Here is a 9,620-nt window from a genome sequence, read left to right as displayed (position 1 = left end):
ATCGAATCGACGATTCAAGAGGGTTAAGCATTGTTTTCAATTCCTCCAATTCAATTTACTTATCATCAAGAAATTTCCTTGCCTTGTACCTTGTTTTTGATAGACGGATAGTCAGCAAAAATTAAGATCTGAAGCATTCAAAACATCAACTGAAATGTGGGTCTCTAGGGCAGACACAGAAATTCGAAAACTTAGTTCCAAATCACGCTGACAAGAAGTCTTCGAAAACAATGGCAATCGAGTTACTCGAATAATTGTGTCTGTTTGCCATTGAGACTCACAGAGCCCTCCGATTTCCAAGACCACGCTAACCATTTATCACTCATTGACTCCGCCAATCCGCGAATGGCTACATAACATCAATTCCAAGCAGACAGCATCCCTGTATCCGCCCGCATGCACAGTTTAACGCCATTCGATTACATTGAAATGCCGAACTCTCCAACATCATCTCGCGGCAGTGTGCGGCAGACACAAGCAGAGATCGAACTGCGAAGGAGGTGCCCCGCGTCGGCACATCCCCCAGACACACTGCACGTCCAGCAGCTCCGGCAGCAGCAACTGGCCCATAAATATAATGAAACTTTCAGGCACGCGTCATTTAGCGATAAATTCTCCCCCAATGACAGTCATTGAAAAATCCATCAATCTGACTCCCGGGGATCGATCCGGAGGCACGAGGTGCAGACTACAAAACACTAAACCTGCCGATGACAAGCGCTGCAAAAAAGAAGTCCAACAGCCGGCAGCACGCCAACTGTGGGTTCGGGTGGACTCCAGAGCAGCACCGTGGACCGTCTGGACCATGTCAGAGCAGAGCCGGAAAAACCCATCAAACCCGCCAATAAGTTTCGAACCGGTCCGGGACGGGAACGAGGCGCCCGGTTTGGCCCGGCCCGGGTCCCTATTAGAAAAACTCATCTTTCTTCATTATAAAACATTAACTTCATAAAATAAATCAACCCCTGCCCTAGCCCGGCATGGGTTGATGGTATGGTCCGAGCAAGGCAGCTAGAGTTGGTTGATGCTGGCGCAGACTTACTGTGGGTATTTTATCTGTCGGGCTTCTTTCCTTTCTTGGACATCGCTGGCCTTCTCCTGGCGCGGCGTGCGATTGTTTTAAGCATTCGATCGATTCATTTTTGTTTCACCTCGGCTTGGTCTTATCACCGACCGGTGAGCGTAGAAGATAAGGCAACCCGGGTGAATCGTGGGCACCGCATTAAAATGACTATCGCAAACGGCAGCCCAGCAGGATGTGATAGTCATTGTCGACAAACACGTAAAAGTCCTGATTGAATGTTTTTTGCTTCCTCTTTTATTTTATGCTTAAGACCCAAAAGAACTCGTGTTCATGTATATGTATTTGTGTGTGCTGGTTTCGACGGTCGGTGCTCACTACAGATAGTTCCATCTTTACGAGAAAGAGAGAGAGAGAAAGTGAAAGAGATAGTGCGTCGATGTTGGAAACAATGGCCCACACACGCAACATCGAAAACGGGGGCAGCTACGTTCCGGGAGGAGGTCAAAATTTTAATGAAGTTTCACCACACCCCGGAATTGGGCCGAAACCCCGCCCAGCACCCGAAAAGGCAGTCACCGGAATAAATAGCACAACCGGCGTCGAGAAGTGGTGAGAAGAAAAAAAAACTCGGGTAACATTCGATTAAATTTACTGCCGAACATGTTTTCCACGCTCCAGTCGGGGCGCCTCCCGATTTTTCGCTTCTGGGAAAAATTATTCACCCACTCCCAGCCCCGGGGTCAGGTAGTCCCCCTTTGCTCGAGGTTATTATTCTTGGGCTCAGTGGGTCCCTCCCCGCCAACGGCCATACGGCTCATAAAATCCGATAATAACCATCTGAAATGAGCAAATCCTTCCGCCACCGTCGCCCTCGACGGGACCTCATCAAATAAATAGGGCCCCGGGCAGCGGCCGGCCGGACGCCCTCCCGATGGCAGGCACGGTTTGTTTGCGGTTCGTTCGCGGCAAGCCCTGGACCGGAAGGTGAGCCATGGGAAAATAAACGGATATCGATATTTAATGGCCGATATGAATCGGTTGGCGGCGTTTAAACTGATTATTTCGCTTTGTGATTACCCCACCATGGCCTGAGCCCCGAGAATCCTATTTCGGCGCCCAACCCGATGATGATGACGGTGCTGATGGCAAGCCGACGGTGCCCGACACTGATATGTTACACGCGATTACAAAGTCGCCGAGGTGATGGGAAGCTGTCGGCCGCCATGATGTCGTAAATCTGGCCATCATTTCGGAACGCGCGATTACAAGTCGCCCGCAAACGTACCGGTTCCGTGACTCGGCGTGTGTGCACTATATGTGTGATTGGAAACTGTGGCCGGGATGATGGATTTGTGACGGAAGAAGCAATGAATTTATGACACGAACGACACAGATTTCCGAATGCGGATGAATGGTCACGTGGAATGATTTGGCCAGTTTTTTTCCACTGCCAATCGGATTCTGGATTTCTGACGGGCGGGAGCTTGTTTTTAAGAAAGTACAACTCAGACACGGTTCTCTTGGTCGGGTCTTTGTATTCCCTCGGGTCGTATGGCATGAAGATGGGGGTCATGTGTGTTCCTCGGCGCAACACGCTTCTTTGTAAACGTGTACCTCGGTAGATTGAGGTTTGTTCGAGAGGCAAAGAGTACTGAATTCCCGCTGGCAAATTCAATGTTAAGAAATGCTGGGCGGCTCCATCAGTTTCCTTGTGAAACACCATGCATCTCCATCGAACGTTGTTGAGCTTTTTTCCCTGAAAGTGTTGAAAAGGTTTATTTCTTGGCTTGTAACGAATAAAACATGGTTCTTTCGGTAGCGGTGCTGGTATATATGGTGATGTTGATGATGATAAAGAATTAATGAATTATTCACCAAATAGTAAATTAACTTTGGTTTTTTGGTCAATATTTGCACCATGTAAAGCTATCTAAAAAATGATGCTCAATTTTATTTTAAAGAAGGTGATCTTGAACTTTATCTACTGATCATCAAACTCTTTTCATGGACATTCCCAGCATAAATATCTTTTAAATTACTGAGTAAAGGTTGAAAAATAAGTTTCATTCTGATAATTTTTTTAAATCTTTGTTAGAAATCGAAAGCTAAAAAATATATATAGTAAAGGGGACCCACAAAACGGCTTAGTAAACAAAAATAAAAACCAATCTAAAGATCGCAATGATAGTAATGAACTCCTTCGGCATTTCACTTTCAATTATCAGAAACGCTTTGATTCAACAACTATTCCAATTCGTCGCGCTCGTCGTAAGCAATTTCTCCCGTCAGCGTTCCATAATGAAGGGGCCAGCAGGATTCCCACGCTACCATGGCAACATTAATCGTAAAACTCAACCCGGGGATCGTACGATGCGTGCATCGCCTGCACACAATCCGTTTGCTGCAATCAGAGCCGACAGCAATTAAACAGCTCACACGGAGCTAACGAATGGTAGAGCTGCCCTTAATCTCGTCTGCTTCGGTCGTTTCACGGGGACCGTACATTCCGCAGCGATGCTCTCCGGTACTCTACCTGTCATGGCCTGAGATGTTGCAGCCCGGGTCCTGCGCCTTTGCGGAACGATTTCGCTGTCATCAGCACGTTTACTCACTCATGCTTGGTGCGTCCTGCAGGTAACGCGTACCGCTCGTGTTGGAATTGCAGGTCACCTTCCGATCTTCCATCGGCCACCATTGGCCACCGTGCATGTTCCGACAGTCATCGCCTGAATGCGTTCCACCTGCAGCAGACGCCCAACGCCGGATATTCGCCGGCACCCCAACGCCGGCTGAGAGCAACCAGTGTCAGTGGCTATCTTGCCGTAATGCAAGCCCTCACCTTTCGGCACCGCGGTTCAATAGTGGCACCTTTGTTCCCCACGCATATCCTACGTTTCAGCTGCACCAGGCCAGCAGCGCCAGGTGCATTGTTGCATCGCACGGTGCTCGAAATGGTCGTTTGGTCCCCATTTTTTGCCCCTGCTTCTATGGCTCCATAACGACATGCTGCTGTCCTCGAAAGGAGATTGAGTCCGCGGGCTGTTCGAGGCCTCATCTGAAAGTCGTAATAAATGGTTTGCTGCAGGAAATATCCATATTTCCCCCGGGTTTGGTCGAGCACATTTTTGCGGTTGGCAACTTTTGGTCATCTTCGACCGCAACTCGTAGTCTTCAGCGCAACGACCGACCGTTTCAGGCTGCGGATTTTTTTTTCCTCGTGAATGAATGCAAGCGACCAAATTTGGGCCGACCAAAGACAATGTTGCTGATGACAGTAGCGGTAATGGAGTGGTAATAAATTCCATCCTGCAAATTGCACCGTTAAGCAAGTGCATTTAGTGTTAGCAAAAAGTAGGGCTGCAATGCAATGTTGTTGAATTAATCAACAATGAAAAACCTAACAGTTAGGCTGTTTTATGTATCATTTTCTGTTTTTTTGCAGATTTTTTGTTTTTTATGTAAATAAACTTTTTATAGTTTAAAATGATGGCCAAGTAAACATTGGTAGCGCCAACGGAATGCAATAGAATGGCAATTTACTGATCCACCCGAAACAGGGCGGTCCCGGTACCTAAAATGAAGTCATCTGCCACGCGCCCGGACACTGTGGCCGTGGACTTGTTTATTCGATCAGGAAAGTATTCCCCAGCCGGGCCGGAGATCACGAGATCGCTTCCGGTTCCTGCAAATTTAGAATCATAGCCGTCGTCGCCGGCGTCGTCACTCCCCATAAGCGTCGTACGCCGTAGTCGCGCGAGAAAACCACGAGACCAGAGCCCAACTTCCGGCGGAACATGGGCACCGGCGGAGTTGTTTATCGACGCGAATTCCACGCTCCGGAACAAACGCGGAACGGGCGGGCCCGATTTTCGGAATAAATAACATGATTCTCGCCCGGGGAGTGGGGCTTCGGGGGCCACGGTAAAGTGTCGGAAGCCACCCCACTTCGGTTCCAATATCACGAAGTTGTTTGCACAATCCGGACTAGGTCCCGGAGCGCCCGGCGCGCGGTGTATCAGTTTAGCGGCTCCCGAAAATCGGGAGGCGTACTGAGAAACCCGGAAGTTAAATCAGCGGCCGGTGCTCCTCCTTCTGGGACTTCCGTCACCGACGAAACCATCGGTCGGGTGTCTGGCACTCCGTGCGCTCCAGCGGGAATTGAACTGATTGGGGAAACTACTGCCACCGGTAGTTGTTGTCCTTTGGCTACAGTTTTTCGATTTACGGGCGCGAACCGGAAATTCACCGGAATCTGGGCCAGCCAGCGCAAGTGCGCTATGGAAAATAATTTCAATATCGAACTTCTGGGCGAGCAGAACACTACACTACAAAGTTGCGGTAGTGGCAGCAAAAAAGATTTGATTTCTTTTATACTGCGATTGAAACATTGCGCGTTCCACTGCTCGAAGACTGGCCAGTGCCAGTGCTGGTGGTGCATCTTTCGGACGGACAAAAACTCGGGCAGCATAAATTTATGCATTCTCCATCTCTCGGGCGGACTGGAAACTGCAGGGAAAGGAAAATCCCCGACTTCCCGACGCGGTCCGTGGAAAGTAATTCAATTCACCGTAAAGCGATGCACGAAATTGGATCAACCCACGCGGAGGAACGGAGAATTGAAAACGGGAGACCAATGGGGATTTTTAACGACGTTCTCTTTCTGGTTCTTGCGGCAACAAAAGCACCGCGCATCGGAGTTTCTTGTGTTTCAAGCGCCGCCACGGGGATGAGCGGCTCTGGAGTGGCAGCTTCTCGGTGCATTAAGTGCAGCATTATCGTTGGCGTTGGCCAGGGGAGCTATTTTTTAATAATCCCTTTCTTTCTGCCACGTGCCAGGTAACGCAGTGCTGTAGGAAAAGTTGAGAAGATTTGCTTCTTCCCAATACTGGATAAGCGTTATCCTATTACCGGCATCCTAATTGACATCTCGTCATCGGTTCTGCTGAGCCGGCCGGTCAATGAAAGGCCGTAGCTTTATTTAGCGCCACGTTAGTAGTATGTACCTCCGGGAATATGATGTCCTAAGGACGTTTCTATTTCGGCATTTCTCGGAAATGGCCATTTGGGGGATAATCCAATTGATCCGCATTGCCATTGAGCGGTGACTTTCTTCGAAATGTCTCTGTGCTTCGCCGAATCCCAAACGGGGGTTGTTACTAGCCGCCATACGTTGTTCGGTTCGGCTCGGTATAGACACAGACGCAGTGATCGATTGACTTCGCGGGTCGACCCCGACGGACGGATGGCACAGCCAGCCCGGCCACTGCCGTATGCTGATCACGCACCCGTTCGTTCGCCGGCCGAAACTCATTTATTGAATTTGATGCGGACAAATTGTCGACGACATAATCAATCACAACCGAGGCTTCCGCAACAATTGGGCTGCTGCGCAGGCGAAAATGGACGCACACTGAGAGCACATTTCGCTTCGGCCAAGTGCACACAAATGTCCCGGCCGCCGGGGGCACCGTGTGGAACAATCTGCCACACGAGAGTCGAGGCGAAAAGAAATCAATTTGTAAATGTCACAATTAATCCGGTCCCATCAATAATCTGCTCTGCATGTCGCTGCGTCGCAACACATCGTCGCCGTCGTTTGCGTCGTCATGACAACGCTTCCTCGACGGATTTTTTTTACACGATGAAACCGATCGCCCATTCTTGGCAACGCTCGAGTTGACATGACGGAAATAGGGCATTTTCAATTTAATTTTCAATTGGTAATTTGTAAAAAAGGGACCGTCACCACTTTTCACCATCCATCAAACTGGTCATCTCGTCAACGCGTTCGCCATAATCCGATTAACTTAGGCTGACACTGTAATTGGAAAAAGATGTGGCGAGTTTCTTTCTTTCTCCCGCTTTCCGATGTCGATGGGACCTGTAGTTGCGCTTTGGTTTGGTTGTCCAAAAAAAGGAAGTCATAATCAAACATAATCACTAATTAAGCGCTAGAATATGCCGCGCAAGGTTCCAAACGATTCCCTGTCACGTTTGGAGCCACCCTTGTGGCGAGGTTCAATTAAAAGCTTCATTGTCCTACCGGTTAGCTGGTTTGAATCTATTTGTTATGTCGCTCACGTGCCTAGAATTGGCTTGATCAGATTTCAATTACGTCAACCTGCACATGTCATGATCATGTCATATAGTAATTCATAAAGAAGTATTAGTGACAGTGTTTGTAGTATGATAATCAATTTCACAATTATCTACCTGGCGGGTACATGTTTCGACGAAAATAATTAGTTTGCTGTTTCGACAACTGTGCTGATGGCAAATTAATGTTATTATTTATGAACGAATTCATTGGTCATTGGTCTGCTTTCACGCTGAACAATTGGCACGAAATTGGAAATCGGAAACCGTACAAACGATCAACCAGCAACGTTACATGAAATGAATATTCATTGCTCGTAATAAATGAACTTTTTTCATTAGGCATGAAGGTATGCCAATCAAAATGGGTTTTAAAGGCATTTATTATACGTGAAATCATTCATAGCCATAGCTTCAGGTAAATTATTTTAAAACATTGATAACAACAGCCATAGCGTAAAAAATAAATTTCCACAATTTTCCACAATCAGATAGCTTAAATTCTCTTGAACGGAAATTTTGAACTACGTTTTGCTTTCTAGTTCAGAACCGTTCCTTTTCTTTCGTGAACACCCGTCACATGGTGTCCTCAATGGGGCGACGGTTTTTCCTTCACTTCATACGCTACCCAAACACGGGCTCCACTGGTAGATAGCATAGCGATAGGCAAAACCGAACCAAGAAGAGATCCGCGAAAAGTGCTATCGTTTCATATCAGCGTTGCCGCCATCAGCATAAAAAAGCATTAAGGATGTTTGCGCGAATGTTTGCGCCAACTGCCGGCGGCTAATCTGCGACCCATTTCGTTTGTTGCTCCACTCTCCGCTCCGTCGACGTACTGCTCGAACTGTGTGCAGCAAATGGTCGCAATGACGTTCTCCCAGGCTCACCACCTGCCGCGAAGCTGAGCGTTTTGATTTATTAAGATGGAAATTTGAATGCAAACAGCGCCAGGAGCAACACCGTTCTTCCGCCTTTTTCGCACGTACACCAGCCTCGTTTTTGGCCCGATTCTTTTGCTGCTCTATAAAAATACGCCCTTCTCGGCATAACGACACCGGGATTGAAGGAAACGCGAAAATGGATGTTGGTTCAAGTTGTTACACTGAAAGTTGATGAGGCTCCGGGATTCTCGCCTGTCGATCTCGTCGAGTAGCAGCACCCAGCTTTAACCGACCACATGTGGCTCGATTCGGAGCAAACAGAGAATTACCCATGTTGCGGACAAGTGGTGTCCATGTTGACCCTTGCTCCGGCCCATTGGTCATCCGTAACTTCAACAAGCGGCCGGACTTCTTGGCCAACGCTGCCAATACATGAGCATGTAAACCCCTTCCCACGCACACAAACAATGGCAAAAATGCCGCAAAACCACACAAACGCTGGTCGGGCGACTATCTGATTGCGGGCGATAAGTGCGGCCGGCCTGTCAACGGCAGGGACCGCATTATCTGTCATTGTTTTGCGTAACCTGACAAATTGATAAATGATTAGTCTATTCCATCTGCAGCCAAGCTGTGGACCGAGACGAGCGACAGTGGTCGGGGCTACCGACAGACGGCTTCTTTAAGTTCGTCCTGCGGTCTGTGGACGGAGGAGCTTCACTGCCATTCAATAGTGCTCGCTTCACCTTCGCAACGTTGCCAATCATAGTAGATTGGATCCTTTGGTCGTCCATGCCGGTCGTTATTTCCATGCCCGTTTGTTTGTAAATAGGAATGCCACTTGTCCCGGGAAAGCAAAATTATAGACATTAAATAATTATCACTTTAAAGAAACTGTTTGTTAAACCTTTTTATATAACGTTAAAAATCAATCATTGGTGACATTTTAAACGTTGCTCTTAAGTGTGTTGTTGCATACTTAAAGCCGCCGTCTTTTACCGCCCTTCTACGAACCTGACTCGCTTACCAAACTACATTCAAAGTCCAAAGTGAAATGGGATTTTAACGTTCCCCATAGCGAAATGATGTTTCAAACACATATCAGCCCTCCCAAGTTCCCATATCAACCGACGATAGCAAAACACCGATTCACTAATCCAACGCGGTAACAGCGTCAAAGATCAGCATTGAGATTGAGCGTTGTAATCATATTGTTACCGTTGCGTTTCGTACGCTGTGTCGACTTTTGCTCACTGTCAGTCACTGATGCTTTTCCTACGACAAATAAGTTCAACGTACCTGTAGAAATCTTTCTTAAGATGCCGGAAAGTGGTGGTCACAAGTGGTGACGGACTAGCATAGCGTCGGACATTGCTCAACCAAACGAACTCAGCCAAAAAGGAAGCGGATGGTGCTGGTATGGTTCGCTGAGAAGTTCTGGAGCTCGGTCCCGGTATCGGCAAATGTTTGAAGTCACTGTAAGGTTGTGGCGAAGCTGGTGTTTCGCATCGCCGTCCGGTGGTTTGGCTAGAACTATTGTTACGCAATGCTTCTACGGTCAACGCCACGTTTCGGTTATGCCCTCCGGCCTTCGCTTCGACCGCAATGAGCCCCAA

The sequence above is a fragment of the Anopheles bellator genome, chromosome 2 (genome assembly GCF_943735745.2).
Source record: "Anopheles bellator chromosome 2, idAnoBellAS_SP24_06.2, whole genome shotgun sequence".
Lineage (NCBI taxonomy): Eukaryota > Metazoa > Arthropoda > Insecta > Diptera > Culicidae > Anopheles > Anopheles bellator.
The sequence above is the reverse complement of the archived record's forward strand: the minus strand, read 5'-3'. Positions refer to the sequence as shown.